Source organism: Phyllostomus discolor, chromosome 11, assembly GCF_004126475.2.
Source record: "Phyllostomus discolor isolate MPI-MPIP mPhyDis1 chromosome 11, mPhyDis1.pri.v3, whole genome shotgun sequence".
In the NCBI taxonomy this organism is placed as follows: Eukaryota; Metazoa; Chordata; class Mammalia; order Chiroptera; family Phyllostomidae; genus Phyllostomus; species Phyllostomus discolor.
In genome coordinates this window covers 42,620,396-42,646,165 of record NC_040913.2, presented here as the reverse complement: position 1 = coordinate 42,646,165, position 25,770 = coordinate 42,620,396, and the positions used below count along the sequence as shown (strand labels likewise).

At 39.6% G+C, this 25,770-nt stretch overlaps 1 protein-coding gene across 2 annotated transcripts in view; it reads left to right on the top strand.

Annotated features, from left to right (window-relative positions):
• The window catches only part of VWA8 (von Willebrand factor A domain containing 8), a 417,525-nt gene that overhangs the window by 308,669 nt on the left and 83,086 nt on the right, over positions 1-25,770 (top strand). The window lies entirely within an intron of this gene.

Genomic DNA, 25,770 nt, shown 5'->3' with positions numbered 1-25,770 from the left:
TGTAAAATTTCTGTGCTGTTCAGTTGATCAAGGCAGCAGAATCAGCGCTTGGTTTCTAGAAGAGCAAGCCTGCTGACAGGAAAGGGATACCAACAAGCACAGTTGCTGTGGGGGTGAATTCAGAGAGGTGGAAAGGTGTGCTGTTGATACAGTGTTGTACTAGGTGACGTTGTTGCCAGTCAGCTTTCCAGAAACTGTTTCACAGCGTGCTTCTGTCCAGTGATCTCTATCCTCCATTTAAGAAATAGAGATTTAAAAAATAATACTAAAGTTGTTTCTCTTATTCACACATACACATAATTAATTTTTAATTAAAGTGTCATACAAATGATTAAAAGCCTGATAAGGTTTAAATGATTTTCCAGAACTAGTTTCATTTGAACCTCTGTAGGATTTGCTGATACAAAGATAGAGGTGTGAGAATGGCTCTTTTCCCATGTAATCGCTGCTCACTTTCCAGGCAGACCAATGCTTGTATATTTCCTCCATGTGTCATCAATGTTCTTTGCTTCCATCAAAGAACTGCTAAAAGCATTGGATCTTAGAGAGAAAGACACACTGTTTCTAGAGTGGCTGTGGTGAAGACCTCAGGCTGCAAGGCAGAGCAGAATCCTGGCTTGGACAAGGGGAACTAGACTAGCTGGTCTGTCCCAGAGGAGGCTGGCATTTCATTCACTTAGAAGTTACTTCTGTTTTCCAAAGTGCTCTGTTCCTATGATTTCAGGATGGCTGAATCAATCCTGTTTCAGCCATGTTTGTCTACCCATGAAATAATTTTCACTGAAATTTTAAAAACTAATTGATTTTAAAGCAGGCTTTAGGATGTTTCTAGTTTGGACATCTGGCAATTGTCTGCAAGTGAATAAAGTGAAAACTTTTAAGTATAATCTCAGTCTGTACCAATGAATGGCCTTCCAGTATCCCCAAGTTTCAAACAACAATTGATACCTATAAACCCAAATATAATTGCATATTTGTCATTGTAAATACCCATTTTTCTTTTTGGTAGGGAAGTTTTCCTGTTGTGTCATTATACCTTGAATCTCATCTTAAAAATGGTTGGTACTGCCCCCCCCCCCCCCCACATATTGCTAGTTGATTTTCATATAACCACATTTATACTCTAAACCTGGCTTCAGGAAGGTCAACAAACCATAATTTCCTAGGGAAATGATAGTTATCTGACCTGTAGGATTCCTTTGTACATCGGCAGGTTATCATTTATTGAATGGTGGAAGTTATGGACAAAGTAGATGTATGAGTCCCTTGAGAATCAACCAGCCAGAGTATTCTTGTGAAGCACTTACTCTGTACCCTCCAGTGGAGGCCTGTGGGCAGAGGGTGGACACTGAAATATGAAACATGGTTTTTACCCTCAGGAAGTTCATACTGTAGTAATTGGGAGTTGAGGCTGATAGTCATGAAGCTGCAGCAAACAGTGCAATATAATGTGTGGTTCAATGTTAAATTGGGGAGTGTGGTCTCTGTGTGGCAGTAGTTCAGAGGAGAGTTATCTATGCAAATGAAATTAATAAACGAAGGAAATGGGGCTGGGTTGCATTTTTATTTTATTTATTTCGACAGTTCAGAAGGAGAGGGCAGGGCATTTCAAACAACATAATCACAGGCTTAGATAAGAATGAACACTGTGTCTTCCTTTAATACAGGAAGAATTGTTCCATTAACTTGGATCCCCACAAATCCAGGGAAGAGGTGGGTGTGAATACCAGAAGAGAAGTGAACAAACATCACAGCCAACTAAATGCAAGCACAAAGCCCAGAGTGCAAATCCACATTCAACACTAACTATCCCAAGGGGACAGTGAGTGTATACCAGAGCAGAGGCAGGGGTAAGAGTGGGTCTGGTACTGCCAGAACCCACAAGCTGGAGGGCTTGAGAAGACAGGTGTGGTTTAGTTTTAGCATGGTGTTGCTGGCACAGAATATTTTAAAAGCAGTTGAAAGGAAGTCCACCTTCCAGGCAACCCTTGATCTATCTTAAGTGTATCCATTAATGTAATTCAAGACACACTTAACAAAGCAAATCGTGTCTTTTGGAGAGTGATGCAGTAAAGGAGTGTCCTGAATAGGAGAAGCTAAACTATGTGAAGGCCCACTGAGATTGTTAGGTCCTTATACCTGGGAGCTGCTGAAAGTCATGGAAGGAAAATCGTAATAGTGAAGGCTGTATTAGGAAGAGGGACTTGGTAGTGATGTTCTCTCCAGGAAAGAACCCTGAGGGAAGCAGGGCAGCTGTGAGGCTGACGGGATGGCCAGGTGTGAGCTGATGGAGAAGGGCTGAATGTGGGACATGGAAGCGGACTTCACGGACGTTTCTAGCTTGGGTGTCTGGCAAAAATGGCAGGCTACCAAACAAATCAGGAAATTGGAGAAGTAGAAGGTTTAGGCATTTCAAATACAGAGTTTGAGGTAATGGTGAGATGCTGAACTAGAGCTTTAAGCTAGCAAGAATGTTACAATGATCTTTAGCATGAAAGTTTTAGTTGAAACAATGAAAGTGGTTAGATGCTAAGGAGAATAGAGAGATCAAGCAAAATGATCAGGACAAATGAGCTATGTTTTTAGAAATACAGAGTCAGATATTTCTGAAAATATATTCTTAGAACCCTTTTTAATCAGGAATCCATGTTCAAGCTGTTGGTAGACACTGTATAACTTGTAGCCTCTTAGTGATAAAAGTACAATTACTAAATACCTGGTTTTGAGAAGTTCTCTGCAAAGAAACCTCTTTAATTTGTTTAACCCAATAGTTCCCAAATGTATTAAAATTCTTTTTATTACTTCAATAAGTTGCCAGTCTCTATATTCCTGGTTTTCTTTGCTTCATTTCACCATGGACTCTGTGTAGTAGATCTTTTAGGACAAAACTTGGATGCTAATTCTAATCCTGACTCATGATATGGCCAGGTTGCATGTCATTTATGACTTCAGAAAATGAATCTGGAATTCTCGGGTTAAATTGATAGTTCAAAAAATAATTTCCCCTGCATCTTTAAAGAAAGGACCTATTATTTCATGTGATTCCAGGTTTATTGTGGAATCAAAAGATGTGTAAAATGACATTTATTAGGAACGTTGAAAGTGACAGAAATTCAACTCACACTACCTGAAGCTCCAAAAGGGAATTTATTGGCTTGTGTAACTCGGAAGTCCCTAGGCACAGCTCATACCAAGGGTTCAACATCACGGCATCCTATCTCTTTCCTCTCGTCTCTGCTGTTTTTCTAAGGTAGGTTCATTCTCATATAGTCTTTCTCTACATGGTGGCAAAGAGGTCCTGGTAGCACTGGGGAAAACACGGCTCTTATGGCCAGCAATCGCAGCAAAAGGGGGCTGTCTCACCCAGTAATTTCAGCAGAAATCCTCAGGAGTGTTCCAAGGCCTGGGAGGTCACACAGCTGTCCTGGAACCAGTGACTGTAGCCAAAAGTATGGGACACTATGTCAGGGATGTCCAACCTTTTGGCATCTCTGTGCCACACTGGAAGAAGAGTTGTCTTAGGCCGCACACTAAATATATTGTGACACATAATCACAAAAAAAATCTCATAATGTTTTAAGTAAATTTACGATTTTGTGGTGGGCTGCATCCATAGCGATCCTGGGCTGCATACAGCCCGTGGGCCGCAGTTTAGACACCCTGATAGATGGTCAGACCTAGGTCATGTCTCTGCTCCTAGAGTTTGGAATGAGAGAAGACTGTATCAGCCCCACCTGAACCAAAAATCGGGTATTAAAGATACTGGGAATACCCCCAAAGAAATACTGAATAAGCAAAACATCACCATGTGATTTGTGTGTGTGTGTGTGGTGGTAGTGATTTTGACAGCTAGGGTCAGCCTCTTCCAAGTGATAGCTAATGACCTCTCTTCTGTGACAGGACTTACTAGAGGCCAGGACTGTTATCAGATTTGTTTTATTTTGCATTCAGCACAACATTCATGAAACATGACACAATATGGTAAGTAGGCCAATGGCAATATATCACATAAATTTTACTTTACATTTAGCTCCTAGAGTCCCTCAGAAATATATACTTGGTTTCTTTTTTTAAATATATTTTATTGATTATGCTATTACAGTTGTCCCATTCCCCCCCTTCACTCCCCTCCACCCTGCACACCCTCTCCCACCCATAATCCCCCCTTTAGTTCATGTCCATGTGTCATAAGTTCTTTAACTTCTACATTTCCCATACTATTCTTGCCCTCCCCCTATCTATTTTCTACCTACCATCTATGCTACTTATTCTCTGTCCCCCTCCCACTCCCCTGTTGCTAACCCTCCATGTGATCTCCATTTCTGTGGTTCTGTTCCTGTTCTAGTTGTTTGCTTAGTTTGTTTTTGGTTTTTAAGATTTTATTTATTTATTTTTAGAGAGGAAAGGGAGGGAGAAAGAGAGAGAGAGAAACATCAATGTGCGGTTGCTGGGGGCCGTGGCCTGCAACCCAGGCATGTGCCCTGACTGGGAATCGAAACTGCGACACTTTGGTTCACAGCCCACACTCAGTTTGTTTTTGTATTTGTTTTAGATATGGTTGTTCATAATTGTGAGTTTGCTGTCATTTTACTATACATGCTTTTTATCTTCTTTTTCTTAGATAAGTCCCTTTAACATATTTCATAAAATAAGGGCTTGGTGATGATGAACTCCTTTCAGTTGATCTTATCTGGGAAGCACTTTATCTGCCCTTCCATTCTAAATGAAAGCTTTGCTGGGTAGAGCAATCTTGGATGGAGGTCCTTGCCTTTTATGACTTGGAATACTTCTGTCCAGCCCCTTCTTGCCTGCAAGGTCTCTTTTGAGAAACCAGCTGACAGTCTGATGGGAACTCCTTTGTAGGTTACTGTCTCCTTATCTCTTGCTGCTTCTAGGATTCTCTCCTTCATTTTTACCTCAGCTAATGTGATTACGATGTGCCTTGGTGTGTTCCTTCTTGGGTCCAACTTCTTTGGGACTCTCTGAGCTTCCTGGACTTCCTGGAAGTCTATTTCCTTTGCCAGATTGGGGAAGTTCTCCTTTATTATCTGTTCAAATAACTTTTCTACTTGTTGCTCTTCCTCTTCTCCCTCTGGTACCCCTATAATTTGGATGTTGGAACATTTAAAGACGTCCTGGAGGTTACTAAGCCTCTCCTCATTTATTTCTTCATTCTTTTCTGTTTGGTTGTTTCTTTCTTCCTTCTGGTCCACTGCACTGATGTGAGATCTAGCTTTCTTTCTATCACTATTGGTTCCCTGTACATTTTAATTTATTTCACTTATTGTAGCCTTCATTTGTTCATCTAATTTGTGACCAAATTCAACCAATTCTCTGAGCATCCTGATCACCAGTGCTTTGAACTGTGTACCTGATAGGTTGGCTATCTCTTAGTCACTTAAAAGTATTGATTCTGGGGCTTTCATTTGTTCTTCTGTTTGAGCCCTTTTTTTGGTGGGGGTCTGGTCATGCCTGTTACATAGTGAGGTGCGGAGCCTTAGATGTTCACTAGGGCGGGGCAACCCAGTCACTAGGTTGTGACACTGTATGTGGGGGCAGGGTCCTAGAGGGAACAATGGCACTTGCTCCTCTCTCCGTCAGATTCAGTCCCTTCCGCCACTTCCCCCAAGCAAACTGGGCCTTTCTGGTGCTAATTCCCATGTGGGTGAGCTCGTGTACCTGTGGGTCTTTCCAGCAACCTCTCCTGTGAGGCTGGGAGTCTCTCCCTGTGCCTCAACCCCCACAGGTGTTTTCAATCAGTGCCCCAAGGTTTTATTTCCCAGTGCTGGGATACTGGGTTGCACGCAGTATGTTGTTTCACAATCACCACCTTGCTGGGTCTCCCGGTTGCCACCCCTTGACTGGGGTCTGCCAGCTGTTGCTTTTGTGCTCAGGGTCTGCCCACTGCAGTCTTACACACCCAGGATGCCTTAGGCACCTGGTCCCAGTGCTCTTTGTGCCACGACCCCTCCAACCAGCTGCCCAACTCCACCCCTCCTACCAGTCTAGATGAACATGTCTATTTTAACTCCTTGGTTGTCCAACTTCCATCAGTTCAATTTTCTGTCAGTTCTGGTTGTTACTCTGTTTCTAAATTGTTGTCCCTATCTTGGCTGTGCGAGGAGGCACAGCGTGTCTACCTATGCGTCCATCTTGGCCAGAGGTCTGTAATTGGTTTTTTAATACATATAGGGCAGAAATAAAAAGTCTAGTTACAACTGTCTTCTTAAGAGACTTTCCAGTTGCCAGAGTTCTGAATAAATTTGTTAAGTCTTCCTTGACTGTGATCTGATGGCATTACAGTGGGTTTTTCCTGCCAACAAAAAGAACTTAGTAATATTGGATAACTTCCATTATTTGTTCTTTTAGAAATTTCTGTTTTAACAGATAAATGAATGTAAGGCTGTTAAAGGCCCTACATTTCACACTGCTGGCGTGGGGTGAAAAATCCTTTCCATAAAGAACAAGGTCTATGGAGCCCCAAAAGGAACATCAGACGCTTACACTGGTTTTGTGCTAGGCAAAGGGGAAGGTGCAGCATCCGACGGTGAGTCGTCATGACCTCAGCCATTCTGCCATCATATTTACATATGTCATCACCCAGAAAGGGAAGCCCTGACATGACATCAGAAACAAATTCATGTGTTCTGAGTGTAGTTTGAGTTACCCCATGTAACTCCCAATAAATGTAGGGTTATTTCATTGCAATTAATAGTAACTATTATTGTCACCGTGGCTCTCTTAATACTAAAGTACAATGTTTTTTCCTATTCTGTAGCTCACAACTGCATAGACATTTAAAAATCAGCTGCACATCTTTGTGGTTTGATAGTGGAGTAGGCCCCTGGGCTGCTCTCAAGATTAAACAGGAATAGACATTAAGGTTCTGAATGTAGCGCTCCTTCTCACCCAAATCCAGCTTGAGAAATAGATAAATTTGTAGATAGGTAGGTAGAATGTTTATGTTTATATATATGTAATATTTATATTTACATATATATATGGTGTGTATATACCATGCCCCTGCAAATTCTACTGGAACTTTAGAAAGGTTATAAGTTGCAGTAGAATTTCCTTTATAAAATAGGTCTTGATTCTTTCACCTCAGAGTTTTTCATGATATCTTCTAATCTTTGGTGAGTTTGAAAGGAACTTAGGTTCACCAAGAGCAGCTGCTAATAAGAATAATAGAAGAAAAAAAAATTCCCTCCTTAGAGCCTTAAATCCAAACTCTATATTTTCATCCTCAGGTATAGACAAATAATTTAACCTTTTTTTTATACCAAATCTAATCATGTTCTTTAATTTTTGTTTATTTTATCTTTCTATACATATTTTCTCATGAACCACTTGAAAGTAAGTTTTAGACATGTGGTTACTCCATTACCTCTAAGTGCTTCAGTATTTCCTCAAAACAAAAGCACTCTCCTACCTAACCACAATACATATCTCAAAATCAGGAAGTTAACATGGATACAGCATTAATGTCTAATCCACAGACGTTGTTTTCAAATTTCAGATGTCCCAATAACATCCTTTTCAGCAAAAGGAAGCAATCCAGGATCATGTGTTATATTTAGTTAACATGACTCTATTACCTTTTAATCTTGAACAATTCTTCATCTATCCTTGACTTTCATGACCTTGACATTTTCTAAAAAATAAGACAGACCTGGCCTATGTGGCTCAGCAGGTTGGAGCATCCTCCCATAAACCGAAAAGTCACGGCTTCAATTCCCAGTCAGGGCACAAGCCTGGGTTTGTGGCCTTGTCCCCAGTTGGGGGCATGTGCAAGAGGCAACTGACCCATGTTTCTCTCTCACATTGATGTTTCTCTCCCTCCCTCCCCCTCTCTCTAAAAGCAATGAACATGTCCTCAGATTAAAGATAAAAAATAAAAATAAATAAAAGTATAAGACAGTTATTTTATAGAACATCCTTTGATTTGGCTTTTCTGATGTGTTCTCACTTTTGATTCAGTTTATGCATCTTTGGCAGGAATATCACAGAAAAAAATGCTGTTTTTCTCAATGTGTGCTATTAGGTAACACAGGATATCAGTTTGTCCCATTGCTGGTGATAGTAACTTTGAACATTTGGTTAAGATATTATCTCCCATCTATTTCTCCCCTGTGAAGTTACTGTATTTTTGTTTTATAATTAATATATGTATTTGTAGCTATACATTTCAAAACTGTGTAAAGATGTTGTTTCTCATCAAACTTTCATCCATTAATTCAATCATCTATTGATGATTATTGTCTGAATCAGTTGTAACTTCTATGGTTGCCAAGTGGTGATTTTATTTTCTCATTCCATCATTCCTTCTACATTTATTAGCTGGAGTTCTACACTAAAGAAGTGCACTGTTGTTTGTTTGTTATTAGTATGACCTCATACTAATAGATCATAGATTTCCATCTTATTTAATAGGTTATAGTCCATTGTCATTCTTTATTCTGATGCTCAGGTTGTTCCAGATTTAGCCAGTGGGAACCTCTTGAAGCCAGTTTCCTGATTTTTTTGACAGGTTTCAGTCATTTTTTGAATACTTCCTTACTTTGTGATGCAAAAAGTAAATCCATTTATTTTTGTCACTGATATTCTATATGGTATAAATGTTTCTTTGGGTACTGCCTGTTGACTTAGGTCAACCTGTTAATACAAAAGAAGCATTCTGACCTACTTCCATTTAACCAACTTTCCCTCTTGAATGGATGTCCAGAGAACCTTAAGCATTTGCAGCTCATCAGACTTCTCTCTAATATGCCCTCGCACTTCTGTTCCCACTTGTTGAGTTGTGCTTAGATTTGATAGGAGACATTTTAATGGAGCCTCCTATGCTTTACACATACTGATTGCACTCAAAAAGTCCCAGAATGTTCCATCATCCATAACCATGTGTATTAGAGAAAAATCTACCAAGATCTGAGATAATACTGCTACTACATATATTGAATATTTTTCTTCAGTATAACAGAGAAATCATTCATTGTAATCAGTCTCATTAAAGATTTGGCCTGACATAGGTAACCAGTTCTTCCTCTGGCCATTGACCAAAGCCTAAAATAATATAATTATAGTGACCTGTTATTGAATACTTATCTACCTATCCTGCTATGCTTTATCATTAATGTTAAATTACTCCTGATTTTTCTTGTTTTGTAGACTGAAATTATTATTTCAGTCTACTGACCACATGAGGGTGTCCATGAGCTAGGAATAGGGGTATTTCCAATAACTTCAACAACTAATAAATAGAAATTAAACAAAAATAACTGTTGTCATTTCACTATATTTGAACATTATAATTTAAAAATGGATGTTATGGTTTTTAAAAAAGTATAGTCAGGTTAGCCAGAAAACTTAATTCCATTTTTTTTTCCAATCAGAAGATCTTTTGACTATCAAATGAAAGAATTTTATGAAAAGAATTTAAAACTTTGAGGTTGTGTGGCACAGACAAATTTCCTTAGGTCAAGAATTATGAGATCTGTGATGGCCATAGTAAAGGGGGAGTGAGGGTTTGTGGGAGGTGGGCAAAGGGGGGAGGAGAAATAGGGACAACTGTAATAGTGTAAACAATAAAAAATAAAATTTTAAAAGAAGAAGTAAGAGAACCAGATCCTCTTCTGGGTTCCACCTCTGATGTGTGGCTTTGGGCAATCATGTCAATTCTCTGGGCCTTAATTTCTTTATAAAATGAAATAAATTATAAGCTGATCGTGTAGGCCCTTACAGAAAAGACAACAATGAAGACATGGTCTAAAATTAGATGTACATCAAATAACTTATTTATCCTAGGGATTCTTTTTTATTCACTGCTTAGTATGTGTTATGTGCTTTCAATACGTTCTCTCCTATAATCATTACAACCACCATTTCAGGTGTGTATTACTATTCTCATTTTGAAGTTGGTCTTAAGTGATTTGCCCAAGGTCATTCCCCTAACAATGAACAAAACAAGGACAACATGAGATAGGTGCAGGGATTAAGAAGCATAAATGGTAGGTACAAAAAATAGACAGGGGGATGTTAAGAACAGTACAGGAAACAGAGAAGCCAAAGAACTTATATGCATAACCCATGGGCATGGGGGATTGCTGGAGGGAAAGGGGGTACTAGGTGGAGAGGGACAAAGTGAAAAAGATTGGGACAACTGTAAAAGCATAATCAATAAAATATATTTTTAAAAAAAATTTTTTAAATACCATCCCTGGCTGGCGTAGCTCAATGGATTGAGCGCAGGCTGCAAACCAGGCATCGCAGGTTCAATTCCCAGTCAGGGCACATGCCTAGGTTGCAGGCCATCGCCCCCAGCAACTGCACATTGATGTTTCTCTCTCTCTCCCTCTCTCTGTCTCTCTCTCCCTCTCTCTCCTTCCCTTCCCTCTCTAAAAATAAATAAATAAAATTAAAAAAAGATCTAGACTACTTAAAAAAAAACAAAAACTGAGATTTCAGCCTAGTTCCCTCTAACTCAGAAGCCTGTGTTTTCATTCCTCTTTACCATGTGGCTTCTCTAGGACCAAAAGACTAGATTCAGTGGAGATTGTACCCTCAGAGATGAAAATAGATCATTCCCTGCCCAGCAGGTTTTAGACCAAATTCTTACAGATGCCAAACCGGTAATGTAGGATGGGAGACACAGGCCAGGAGGGCCTGCCTAGGAGGGAAGTCTCTACAAGCTCTTGCCATCTGAGAATACCAGCTTCATTTGGCCTTCTCATTTTCACGAGAAGACTGAAATCATAGTTTTAAATGAAATATCATTAATTTGAAATTTTGGCAACAAATTCAGAATTTTTAAGGGGCAGAAGGACAGCAGAATATTCCAGGACCCACATATCTCTCCCCTCTTACCAGGTTGGGGCAAGGTCAAGAAATGAAGCCCCATTCTCTTCCAAGCTTTCTCAAGTAGCTTGCCTGTGTTGGTAAATTTTCTTCCTTGCTTCACAAAACTCTTAGGTTCTCCTAATGGCATTAAGAATTTAAAACAGGGATTAGCAAATTACCACTTGTTTTTATATGGCTCCTGAGCTAATAATTGTTTTTGTTAAAAAAACAGAGAGCCTGTCTACCCAGAACTAGCAGAGCCAAACACTAAACACCAAGAATTCAGTGGTGAAATATTGGTCTTTTATTATGGATGGTGCCACGTAAGAGAATAGGAAGCTAATGCTCAAAAGCCCCACCTCCCTGATGGCATGTAGATGGCAGATTACATAGGACAAAATCTCAAAACTCCATGAGTTATACATCGTGGGTCGTGCTGGGAACTGATTGACTGGAGGTGCAGTAAGGGTAATAAATGTGTACCCTTAAGGTCTTGAGGAATTCTGAGGGTTTTTTCCTGTTATCCCTCTGTCTGGTCTCATGGGAAAATAACCAGAGTGACCTTGCACCTTAGGGCTCAGGAACTGAAACCTGATTTAGGTCAAAATGTTATCTTTAGCCTGCAGAGGTGCAGACTGTGACCATGAGTCAGGTCTGAGCTAGTGCCTCAGGGGTTGCTGATTATCCAGGGGAAAGGCTAGGAGTCTACAGGAGGGACCAGAGAGGGAGAGAGAAGAATGATTTCCAGAGCTAGGATTTAAAGCTTAATGTAAGTCATAAAGACTCTCAGTTTCATTTTACTTTTTAACTGTTAAAAAAATCAAAAGAAGAACAATATCTTGTGACATGAAAATTATGAAATTCAAATTTCAGTGTCCATAAATAAAGTTTTATTGGAACACAGCCCCACTTACTCATTTACATGTTGTCTATGGCTGCTTTTGCACTACAAAGGCAGAATTGGGCAGTTGCAACATAGATCATTATAGCCCATAAAGCCTAAAATATTTACTGTCTGGCCCCTTATGGAAGAAGTTGCGGACCTCTGGTTTAGAATACAAAAGCCAAAAAAGATGGGCAGTGTACCGCTCCTTTCTGCCCTGTTATGTACCTAGCCTGACATAATAAAAAAGGAATCTGCTTAAATCAAAGGGAAGGAAAAGGGGGGATAGAACAAAGGAAAATAAACAATTATCTCAAAATATTCTCTAGGCATAAAGAGAAAAAAATTATGTTTCTTCTCCCAAAGTTATATTCTAACCTCTATTAAAAGCTAGAAGATATGAAATATATATTTTACATGTTCTTTAAGTCACAGCAATAAACAACAAAATGCTTTTAATTGTTGGGGGAAAACCTTACCTGGTGTTATTTCTCATGCATTTTATGAGTGACAAAGCAAAATTCTCTGATTATCAGACGATGAGCAGAATGAGGCTAGAACACTCCATGTTGGCACTCATTGCCCTGCCCCAGGCCTTCACTCACGTTGTTGCCTCTGGCAGAAACGCCTGCCACCCAGTCTGTGTCTCATCCTTCAAGGCTGAACCCAGATGGCTTGAGTCCGTTTACCCACTCTCCCCTGCCCCCCAATTCATTCCTCTCCTTGGCATCCCCCTGGTCAGACTGTGATCTCTTACTCTGATGCATGTCAAAAGGGCAAGCTCCTCAAGAGCAGAATTCACAGCCCCCTTTAGTCATCTGCTTGGGAGCCTGACACCTACCTGGTCAGAGCTCAATAAATGGTTGATGAATCAGCGAATCAGTAGGTGAATGTATGATTAATTTGGTCATTTAAAGCTTTTCTGTGGTCCCTGGGAGGGGTGATAAAGGCTGCAAACCCCTTTGGTGTCTCCTGGAAGGCTGAATCTTTTGTTTCTGTAGGTGAGCTCACTGTTTGCTGGCTGACTGTTATGAAGTTGGCAGAGCCAAATGGTGAAAAATCTCCCTGCCCCAATTTTCCCTACACTTGTTAGTTTGTCACTGTAGAATAAGCAGCTGAAAACCAAGCAGCCACACCCTGATTCCCAATTGCAGTCAGTCAGTGATCTTAGGAGAGTCATGTAACCCCTCTTAAGATCTATTTCTCCATTGTAAAATAGAGATAATCATAGCAGCTAACTCACAGAGTTGTTCTAAACAACCAAGTGATATAACACATGTTCAGGTGCTCTGCAAACTGTAAATAGCATATGAATACGAGATGTTATTATTTATGATGATGAATCTATACAATAAGTAAGGGAATGATTATAGAACATGGGAACTAATTTTAAAATTTATAAAAAGCTATTGAATTAAACTTGAAAATTGTAGGAACCCTGTTGGTTTAGGAAATTCCTTTTTATTGAGAGAGGAGTTAATATTTTGATCATAACTTACATGGATTAAGATGAACAGTCCAAGAAATTAGATTTTTTCCCGTCCCAACCAGATTTGTGGAGGCACGACATTTGTTGCAGTGATTATTTTAATTTTAACTTCCCTCTAAGTTTTGCAAGCAACCACTGGTGCTATAGAATGCCTTGCTTTCAAGACATGATATTGAGTGTGTGCACAAAGCATTCTGGTATATTTCTTTCAGCTCTAAAATTTTTTGGTTTGATATAGGACTTATTAGTAGGAATAAATTGTTTTGCTACCAATAGACATTATGTCACTGAAAGTATATTTTAATAGAAAAAATAGCAACCCCTCTTAACAGCAAACCTTTGGAAATTAAAAGATGAAAGCAACTGGTAATTAAGTACTAACTATACTGAAAAAATTAACAATACTCACCATATTAACAAAAAAAATCTACTTTAGTCAAAATCATTTACAAAGAAACACATATAAAGTATCCCACCAGAAATATAGACAATATGATTACCTTCCTGACTAGAACTCATAGATGATTCATTTAATATAAGTATGCCTATTCAAGTAACTGAAGATGGAAGTCACCCTAGATGCTACAATATCTAATCCTTCCTAACAATGGAAGTTTGTCTGAGATTCAGTCTTTTTATTCTAATCCATTCTACATAAACTGATGCATTAATTCTTACACAGAAACTCTGAACTTGGCACTCTAGATCAAAAACCTTCAGAAATTGTGCTATCGTCAACCTGAACTACAACTCACTCTTCCTGGCATTCAGGGCCTCCCCAAAGGGAGGGCCTCCCCTCCTTGCCCTCCCATGTACTTTTGCCCTTGCTACCTGCCATTTGAGGCACATTCCCTTCTACTACTCCTTCCTTCATGTTTCTGCAGGTCACAGCCATCCATCCCAAGTGCTGCCTTCCCCAGCCTCCCCACTCCCATAGCGATGTGTCTTCTTCCTCCTTCTGACTCGGTCCCACTAATCTACTTTCTGTCTCCACGGATTTGCCTGTTCTGTACATTTAATGTAATGGAAGCATACAACATGTGGTCCTTTGTGACTGGCTTCTTTCATTTTGGATAATGTTCTCAAGGTTTGTTTATGTTGTAACACATCAGTATTTCATTTTCTTTATTGCTGAAATATATATATATCTACACACACACACACACACACACACATACATACATACGTTTGTTTTATTTATCCATTCATGACATTTGAATTCTTCCCCATTTTTGGCTATTATGAATATTACTGCTATGAACATTTTTATACAAATTTTTATATGAACACATGTTTTCACTTCTTTTGAGTATATACCAAGGAATGGAATGGCCAGGTCATATGGCAACTTTGGTTTAATCTTTTGGAGAACTATCAGACTGTTTTCCTAAGCAGTGACACCGTTTTGTGTTTCTACCAGCAACGTATGAGGGTTCTAACTTCTCCACATCTTCATGAACTGTGGTTATTGTCAGTCTTTTTATTATAATCATCCTAGTGGGTATGAAGTGGTACTGCACTGTGGTTTTGATTTGCATTTCCTTTGTAGAGGATAATTTATAAAATATGTTGATTCTTGTGATGTCTTTTTCTGTTTGCTACCAGTATCCTGGCCTCGGAGAATCAGTTGAAAAGTATGTTCCTTCCTCTTCTAGAAGTTAGTAAAGAGTTCTGTGATGGGTGTTAGGGGTTCAAAATTAATAACAGTTCTTCTTTAAATGTTTGGTAGAATTCAGTGGTAAAACCATCTGTGTTGGAATTTTCCTTTGTGGGTAGTTTCTAAGCTACTAACTCAGCCTCTGTACTTGTTAAAGCACCCTGAAGTCTTGAAGGTATTATATGATATTAGGCTAGTACCTAGGAATGTCTTCCTATCATTTAGTTTCTCTCTTCAGGATTCCAAACCAAAGGAGCTATAAACTCAGAAAGACTAGTCAAATGGGACACCAAATATCCAGGTATTTGTGCTAATTTATTAGTACATGCACCAGTACCCAGTTACACTCAGGGTAGAAGCACCAAAAACAGAACAAAAGGAAGCCGAAGCAAAGCTTCTTGCTTCCCTCTCCTAGACTCGAAGCCATATCTGCAGAATCCCCAATCATTATTTAAAAATAGAATCCCCAAAATAAAATCTCAACATCCTCTGACCCGAAGTTTTGCTCCTTGTAGATCATTTCCTAGAAACTGTGCAGTCCTTCTGTCGTGATGGAAGGGAGAACCCAGCAGCTGGCTGCAGTAGGATTTGAGCTGATAATGGTGACAATAAAATGTCTGCAAAGTCTGTAGATAGGTAAGGAAAGATGTCCGGACTTTCCATAATTATTATATAATTTGGTTATAGCATATAGTTCTTTTAATATTATAAGCACAATTACCCATATTAATTTTAAATGTATTATAACTAGGAGGTTTGTGAAGAATAAAACTTGAGCCTGGCTGCATGGCTCAATTGGATGAAGCGTCATTTCGTAAACCAAAAGTTCGCCAGTTTGATAACCCGGTCGGGGCATGTATGGGAGGTACCCCATTGATGTTTCTCTCTCCCTTCTTCTCTCTCTAAAATCAATAAATAAAGTTTAAAAGAGAATAAAACTTTAGAGTAGGAAAAGTTAAATATTTATTTTAGCTAATATCTCATTATTCTTGTCAGTTTAAAATATTAATAGTCTGCTATGATCATAAGAAAATCTGTTTTTTTAATCTAGCGTTTAAAATAAGTTTTAAACTCTTATGCTAAATGTAAACATCAGCCTAATATTTTAACCTTTCTCGTAAAGCATTTCTTTATTCCTGAAGACTCAAAGCATAAATGATGTTACTTATAATTTATGACATAAGTTGTCTTTAGCAGTACTCTGATCTATGTGTTATTATTGCTATTTTGAGGGTATTGTGGTTGTATCTCTCCTGAGATGATAAAAAAGGTTTTGCAAGTCTGTATGCGAAGTATTCAAGAAAAGATTACTTTACTGCCTGCCAAATGTAGCTTCGAGCAAGAACTATTGTGCAGGATCTTTTATAGACATAGATGAAATTCCTTTTGCCATTTGAACAATGTTTACATTCAGGAAAGTTCACAGTTAAGTCTTTGACACACTGTGAAAAGATCTTTTGTTCTCTAGAAAAACATACTTCCTCATCCTTTGAGTCACCTTGTTTTTGTTCCTTTGTTTACTTTTCTGGGGAAATAATGTCCACTGCCCAAGTAATGTCAAGAGAACAGTTTCAGAAATCAAGGTTGTCCTCATTAGGAAAGAGGGCTTAGTTATTGGCAAAAAAAAAAAAAAAAAAAAAATCAGAAATATTTTTAAAACCTGAATAAGATAAACAATGTCATCTCAAAAAAATTACTTGGATAGGTTTTTTCCCTGAGGCTATAGAAAAGGGAATCTTTTTTTATCATCATGATTAACAGTGATGAGGCTCAGGAAACGTGAGACGCTCCCCTGGGGCCACAGGCATAGTCCAAAGGTACTTTTTCTATTGTGTCAGGAAAGCACTCCCCTGCTAACTGTGTAGATCCTCTTAGACAAGCCCAGTCTACCAGTTTCTCCTAGTTAGTGGGATCTAGGACCACCTCCATGATGAGCTCAGGCTAAGGTCACTCAGATCTAAATGTTCTTAGTGATATTTACTTATCAATAATGTGTCTGATTCCATGTGGGATTCAAAACTGATTTTGAAGGAAGAAGACACTGCTGTTTTGTTCATCACCATATGCCCAGTGCTAGCACAGTGTGCCAAATTTACCCAACTCCCAGTAAGCCTCAGTTAAGTGAATGAATGAAATAGATATGTATGCTTTCAGTGTGACCATTTCAAAACAGTCTTTTAAGTGGATGTGTTCTGGTATGTGTTTTTAAAGTCTTAGTAGTGAATACTTACACTCTATGTATTAGTGTGTTTAAATATATATCCTTATCTACTTTGCATTAAGTGGAAGATTACTGGTGGTTTAGCGATTATCTGTTCAAACCCTTCTTTAGTCACCCTAAACTTGCATCATCTAGAAACTATATCCTAAAAGTTTCTAATCCTCATTTATGTCCTAGGTTTTGCCACAAGCAGGGCATCAAAGTTAGTGATCTTCATGCTCTGGAACATTTCATTAGAGGCATTTTTTTGTCTTTAAGTGCTAAACAAAGATATACTTTACTACCCATTGCCAGAAGAGCTGTTGTGCATATGTGGGGGAACAGAAAGAGACTGAAGCCCACCCAGCACGGTTAGACATTAAAAAATGTACTTTCCTCCATTTACTCTTCATAGTTCTCCATGTGATAGGTGATGATATCCCCATTTTATAGGTGAAGAAACAGAATCTCAGAAAGCTGATATAACGTGTCCTATGGCCAGCATATGACACCACCAGATTTGTGCCACCAGGGCAGGCACTGAGTCTGCAGGTCATGTTCAAGATTGTCTGGTATAAAGCTAGTTCAGATGAGTACAATATAAATGCTATATTTTAATAATCTTCTGAAGACACGCTAGCCCTTTGATCAAGTGTCCTATTTACTGACATCCCTTGCTTTACATAAATCTGATGTATATTAAAAGGGAAAAAGTGATTGCTTTTCAGAAATAGCCCTTGCTTTCTAAAACCATGATATGCTTCATAAAACATTGAAATCTGTAACTTTTGAGCACACATTTATTATTTAAAGCCAGTGCAGTATAGTAAAAAGAATCTAATAAACCTGGCTTTGAGGGGGGTATTGATTTTGCTATTACAGTTTTATTGATTATGCTATTACAGTTTTCCCAATTTTCCCCCTTCCTCCCACCTCTGCCCTGCCCTCGCCAACCCTCCAGCATTCTTCCCCTCTTAGTTCATGTCCATGGGTTGTACATGTAAGTTCTCTGAGTCCTCTGTTTCCTATACCATTTTTTATCTCTCCCTGTCTATTTTATGCCTACTAATTATGCTGTTTCTTCCCTGTACCTTTCCCCCCATTCCTCCCTTCCTACTCCCCACTGAAACCCCTCCATGTGATGTCCATTTCTCTGATTCTGTTCCTGTTTTAGTTTAAACCTGGCTTTTGGAATAAGATGGACTAGGATTGGAATCCCAGCTTTATCAGTTAAGAGCTGTGTGATGATGAGTAAGTTGCTTAAGTTAAGGCTTATATTCCTGGCCTGCAAAGTAGAAATAACAATGACTAATGTGGAGAACTGTGAACATTAGAAATAATATATTTAAAGTTTCTAAATTATAAACAACATGAGGGCAAGGATCATGGATGTATTGTTACTATCTTTCCAATGCCTGTCACGGCCACATAGGAGGCATTCATCATCAGTATTCATCAAATGAATGGACGGATGGATGAACAGATGAATCAGTTCTCCCCAGTAGTCAGATTATGTTCCATTGTTTAACTCTGTACATATAAATCAGGAAAATCCTGTTAACAAGTTTTATCAAGAAAAAAATATTATACATTTTCTTATTTGCATTCTTGGAAATGCCTTTCTTCTATCAGGTGCACTCAGAAAAACATGAAGTAAATGGAACATTTTATGCTTTCTTATGTAAAACAAAATTTAATTTGACATGTGAACAAGTAAAATTGATTGAAGTGCAAATCTTAACTTGGAAGACTTGGAGTTTGTAGGCAAAGAATTACCTTTTCCTTGGCACTTTAGCATATTTTATTCTCATTTTTAAGGTATCCATTTCTCTCAAGCCTTGGTTGGGGCAGCCATGTGGCTGGAGATGGTTGGACTTTCCATCACACCACATCTTTTGCAGCTGAGCACAAACATGTTTTCAGGAGCTCAGAAGTAATCAAGTTCTCATTCCAGCTGCCAGAGCCATGAAAGGGGCCTGCTGCATTCTGGGCAGAACACCACGTTAGGAAACATCAGTTTGGTATTTGTAATATTTGCAGCAACATTGAACTTCCTGAGTGAGGTCATGAATGAACAGAAGATCACAAGTGTTATTATAAGAATTGGACAGAATGTGGAATTCTCATTCAACCCAAATTTCAGAAAATATTCTTGATTAAAATCCTGTTATTTTTTCCAATGTTTATATTAATATGATATATATCTGGCATATCTCTACTGAAAAATGAATGTTTCGTATTAAGCATACCTTGTTTTCACTCTCAGAAAATAAAACAATAGCACTAATAGCTAACATATGCAGCACTTAGTATGGCCACCCATTGTTCTAAATGTTCAAATATATTAACCCTTTTTAACCCCCACAGAGACCCTAAGACGTAGGTACCATTATTATACTGTTATACAGATGAGAACTTATACAGATGAGCATTACCTTACCCAGCTAATAAATGTCAAGAGCCAGGATTTGGATTCAGGCAAACTGGTGCCAATGTCTGTGCTCTTAACCATTGTGTTAGAGGACATTCTTGAGTGGTAGTAAGCATGTCTCTATATTTGGTCATCCCAGAGAAGTGTCTATAGGCAAGGCAAACTGCCTCCCTGTCGTTGTTTATCCTCAATTACAACATGCCTAGATTTCACGTGTAGCCTAGAGGCTACTTTTGAGGGAATCCTCTGAAAGAACCTTCTGAGTGTTCTTCAAGGCTAAGAGCATTTACCTCACTCCCCTGGGGGGGGGGGGGAAGGCTTCAACATAAGGACACAATTAAAAAATTGTGAGTTAGTCACATTCTGGTAAAGTGTGTCTTTATGTACTTTCAAGCAAAGTTTTGGGGTCTTACCAACAAGAAGCAAGAAAGGTGATGGTAGATCACCCCTTCACAAGTGCCTGTTCCTTAAGAGCTGCACTTGCCAAAACTGACTTAAACCACTTCCTTGTGGGAGTGATGGTCGTGCTGGGGCCTCTTCCAGCACACCGGGCCACTGGCTCTCCCACGGGGAGGGTGGATTGCAGAAAGGACCCTCTCTGCACAAACCAGTTAGAACAAAAAGAGCCACTTTCTCTAGGCCGCCCTCCTCAGAACCTAGTGATGGCAGTGCCACCATAGTGTGAATTTCAGCACCACGTACACCTACTCAGCTGGGACTTACCCTCTATAATCCCATTCAGGACATACCAATTACCCAGCGCTTTTCAAACTCTGTGCCTGTGTTAATTCATTCAAGAGTAACATACATGAACAGCATTAACTCCCTGAGCCCTGTTCACAGGGGGAGGAGCCAAGGTGGAAGTGGCTCTTGAAAGGAAACCCAGCTCTACTCAATGAGAAGGAAGCACCAGAGTTCATTCATCATTCATTTATTTAACAACAGTTTGTTGAGATTATACTCCACACCAGACATTATGGTAGGTGCCAGCTCTTCAAAAATGAGAAGTCCTGAATGTCTGTTCTTACTGTCAAGAATACAAGCAGAATAGAGAGTTAGGAGTGTGATGATTGGGAATGGGTGGGATCCAAGTAGAAGGGATCCCTGAAACTCCAGAGAAAGGACAAGGCAGGGAACCAAATCGTAGATTAGTGCAATTGGGAACCAAAGTGGGAGCCAGTTGCTAAAAGAGGGAGGCAAGGTAGGTGCCAAAAGGCAAGAAATCAGTTTAGACTATGATGCAAGAAGAGAGGGGGACCAGCCACAGGCCTGGCCTGAGGCTAAGCAGCATTCGGGACTAAGTGGCCACAACTATAGGGACTGCCTCAGCCTCTTGCCTACAACAGCCTCGAGCCTACAGAAGTACTCACCTTAAAAATCTGACATTTGTGTATTATACTCTAACCTTTTAAAAAGATTTTATTTACTTATTTTTAGAGAGAGGGGAAGGAAGAGAGAGTGGGAGAGAAACATCAATGTTTGGTTGTCTCTCATGCACCTGCAGGGACCTGGCCTACAACCCAGGCATGTGCCTTGACTGGGAATTGAATTGGTGACCCTTTGGTTTGCTGGCCAGTGCTCAATCCACTGAGCCACACCAGCCAGGGCCTATTATGCTCTAACTTTTTATAGTCACTGTAAGAAATAGGTAACAGAAAGTTTATTTGTGAATTTTGGAGGTTGGAATAAACATATCTTTATAGACAAACTTGTATGTATTCTTTTATCTAGCAGTGAGATGTGTATAACCTAGTATTGCCTTTGGTGATTACAATGCAGAAACAGTTTAATTCAATATCCAAGTAGAATGATAAACTCCTCCAAGGGGCTGGGTTATAACTATATGCTTGGTTATTAGAGGGTGATCATATAATTCCATGTAGGAGACTGAAAGGGTTGCTATTAATAATTACCCTGGGACAATAGACATTAACTGGGACTGTCCCAGCACAACAGGACACATGATCAACTAGTTATTGTAATTTATTTAGAATATGGTTTTGTAGGACCCCTCTAGTGTTTTGGAACTGTAAACCTAGAATATACGATTGCATTGAACACGTGCATACCAAGAAAAGCTTTTCCTGTTCCTCCCACTTGGAATTTTTTAATAAAAGTCTTCTTTTCTTTATAAACCTATATTATGCATTCTGGAACACCACACAGCGTAAAAACAAATTACCATGGCTAGCTTGCTACCTAGAATCCTTTGGTTGCCAGGGGAACATCATTTCTATCATCAGACTCTCCCAAGTTTAATGGAAATTGCTTTCTTTTAATAAATAAGAGTATAGCAGCCATCTTCAAGCTAATAACACCTCAGCAGTACTGGCCCCTCACCAGTAATAGATATTATAACTCTTCAAACAAGTTGAGCCAGTGCACAGTAGGAGATTCAGAACTCCAAATGAACTCAACCTCCTAGGTATGACCCTAAACAAGTCCCTGAAACATTAAATTCTGAAGAGATTGCAAAATGAAATAATCTACCTGACTTTGACCAGCATAATACTTTTTTGTGCTTTGAAGACTAATTATTCTCATAGAATTAATATTTTAGTTTCAGTTTTGTTTCTATTAATATTTAAGATTAACGTGTTTCTGAAAGAAGTGCTCTTCCTACTCCAGGTTCACCCTAGTCCCTTCTTTCCCTCAGAAACGCCTCTGGCCCCTCAATCAGTATCTGGCCTGCAAACAATCACCTAACTCCCCTGGTATTCCTCCTTCTCCTTTGGTTTCATTCAAGCGGGTACTTAAAGATTTTTAAAAATATGCATATATATCTTGGAGGAACAAAAGGGAGGGTTCTTTAGAATAGAAAGTGTGCTCCTCTGTGTAAGCAAGCTGTTGATAAACCCAGTGGTTATCAGAGACCAAGACAGAATAGAGGACCTCTCAGACTGATTCCCCTTTCTCCTCACTCCAACCTGTTTTTTGTTTATTTTGTCCTCTTTGTTTTTGTGTTTTTCAAAAATAGAATAAAGCAATTATTTGTTGGATTCTTTGCTTTAATAAATTGGAAATATCACTTTTCAAAAATAATCTAAGGTTTTATCAGAATGGTCAAACTGAATTGTGGTAATAATTGCCATCAAATATTAGGTAAATCTGTAAGAAACCTCAGACTTTGAAATGTATTCTATCTTCTGTTTTGAATGTAATCAAGTCAGAGATTGGACAGAAGCTTCAGTTTTAGCATTAAGTAGTCAGATCACTAGATAGAGCTCATCTGATGTGTTTTAAAATAAGCCAAAAAAAACCCTCAATTTTTTTTAAATTAAGAGATTTTTTTAAACTAGGAAGCATATGATTTTTAAATCACTGAATTTGATCTCCTATATATTTCAGTTAATCTACCAGCACTCAGAATGATTACTTTTTCTTGCCAGATTGATTTATTTTTCCTCTTAGTCCAGCCATCTTTCAAGTTGAAAGCATTCAGTTTTATTGAGCAAAGGGAGCATGTATCCTTAAAAAATTCATTGTGTTTGGTTTATGTAAGTCTACCAGCAGGAGAGTTTTATCACTCCCTAGGGGTGACTCTGAGCTATTTGGGTCTGGCTGCCTGCTAAACTATTTCTCTTTATTTATGGTCTGTGTAACAGGAGGGAGAGTAAAAGTTGGCTCCTGTGGGTGAGCATTCCCTGAGCCTGGACATTGCCTTGCTTCTGCTAAAAACACTGACATGAATTGACTGTGCCACAGACTCAAAGGTCACTTTTCTATTTTGTTCATACTCAGAAATACTTTAGATAATTATCTTGTCTTTTGTATCTAAAAGGAATGGGACCAGGCGGAGGGAATTGTTTCATTTCCTTGAATTTCCTTTGTTTGGCAACATCGGGCTCTCTTGAAACTGTACAACAGAGTGGAGCTGTGGCCCACCCATTTATTGATATGTTGCTGTTTCTGGAAATCCTTTGTCTTACAAAGATACTTCACTTTATGACATGAGAGTCTACCTCGAGGTGTATAAATACAATTTGTATAAATCAGATAACACTTCCTCTTTAATGTATATAACCATTTCAAAGGTTGCAAACATTTATTGAGAGGCACACTGTGCAATTCAGCTATGAGCTATGGGCTCTTGCCTTTAGTGGGCCTAGAGCTTAGCAGGTGGATAAGGTGCACAAGGGGTGATAAGACTGTTTGTCACAGAGGACAATATGGAAAAGGATAGGGGGCTGAGAGCCCAGAGGAGTGAAAGCATCTTTTGTTTGGGAAATTTAGCAACAACTTCTAGAAGATATCATTTACAGAATGGCTCTCTTCATGTCCAGATAATTGCAGTCTGTCCAAATGATAGCTTTAGATTTCATTTGCCACAAGCAGTATATCTATCTAAATACTTCATCTCCAAACAGATGGTTATTCTCCACAAAATTTGCATTTAAAGGAACATGTTTGGAAATTTAAAAATTCTGGCCCTGGCTGGTATGACTCAGTGAACTGAGTGCCAGCCTGCAAACCAAAAGGTCACCGGTTCAATTCCCAGTCAGGGCACATGCCTGGGTTGTGGGCTAGGTGTCCAGTTGGGGACGTGTGAGAGGCAACCAATTGACATCTCTCGCACCAATGTTTGTCTCCCTTTCTTTCTCCCTCCCTTTCCCCTTAAATAAAGTCTTTAAAAAGAAATTCTGTTGACATGAGAAAAGGTCTTAAGCCTAATCTCCGTAATGACTTTCATATAGCCTATACTTTCTTCAAACTTTAAGCTACTCTCCCTCATATGCTCATACAATACTCCAGTCTCACACTTCCCAGAGAAAATAGAAGCTACCCAAATGCAGCTCCTCCAGCTTCCCAGGTGCAGATGTACAAGCCTACCTGCAGCTGTTACCAAACAACAAGGCAGGACCTAAGGGTAATATACTATTACCCGAAAGGAACCCCCAGGTTCATTATGTCCACCACCAGAGGAAAGACATCTCTCAATGCCAGAGATTAGTGAAAAGGAAAGGAAATGTTTATTTAATGCTATACAAACTTAAAGTAGTGACCTAATATCTTCATCAAAATCCCAAAGTCCCTTAAAACACCCACAGACACACACAGTCCTTCCTTCCCCCCTTTACCCAGTCTGGGGTACCATATCTCAGGAAAAGAAATAGAAGTCCATGGCTCAGGCAGCCCCCAGTTCTCAGTAATCCATGTCGGCTGGGAGGCCTCCCTCGGATCCTGGCACCATCAGCTGTGTTGCTGGGATCTCTAGCTAAAGCCAAGTGGTGGTTCCCCCTTCTAAAACTGCGGGGGTCCCAACTCTGGCAAAGCCCCGAGGTTCTCTCTCCACTGCCCCAGCTGAGTGGTCCTCTCTGCAAAATCACTGTGGGTGTCTCCACTCGGCCAAAACCATGTGGTTCTCTCTCCACTCTGCCAAAACCTCATGGTTCTCCCCTCAGTGTCTGCGAGGAGAGGGGTCACCGCTCTGCCAAAGCTGAGTGGCGGTTCTTTGCTAAAGCTGCATGGTGATTCTCTCACACAGGGCTGCAGGAGTCCCCACTCTGCTAGGGACCAAGTGATTCTCCCCTCTCTCATGCAGGCCCTGTAACTCGGGGGACCTGCACCTGAGTACGTCTTGGTGGGGAAGTTACTTCCATTACCCTGGCTCAGAGCATGGGCACAGTTATTTAACATTTCTATGCAACCAGTTAAAGGTTATAGATATGTTAAATGACCACACCAGAGGTTAGCTGCAAGGCTGTTGCTATACAAAACAGCTCTCAATGGCCCTGCTCCATGTGTCCCTTCCCCCAACTCACACCTGAAGGGGAAGGGGTGAGGACATCCTAATATTTCCTGGACACCTTGAGTTCTGGACCCCATTTCAAATCTCTGTTTGGGGTCCCCCTCTTGGCCGCACCCTGTTACACAGCTGCACCAGCCTCACCCCCTCTCCTCTCCAAAACTCCCACCTTTCCAGGTACTTTTCTCCATCCTTTGTCTCCTGATTCTCAGGTATCTTCATTCTCTCTTTCTTCTGAATCTTTCACATTAGTTAGTATTTAAACATGCTGTAATATTTTTCTAGACCCCACAGATTTCACTTGCTATTATTCTAACTCTGATTCATGTAACTGTAACTCCTTTCATAGCAAAACCTTTTGAAAGAATTATCCACATGCACTGACTTTCCTTCCAGACCTCTGGCCACCCTCCTCATTCTAATGTGACTTCTATCCCTGTCTCCCCATCTGCAGAATTGCTCTCGCTAAAGTCACAAGTAACCTCCACTTTGTTCAATTCCGTGGTTACTTTTTCAGTAATCATCTCA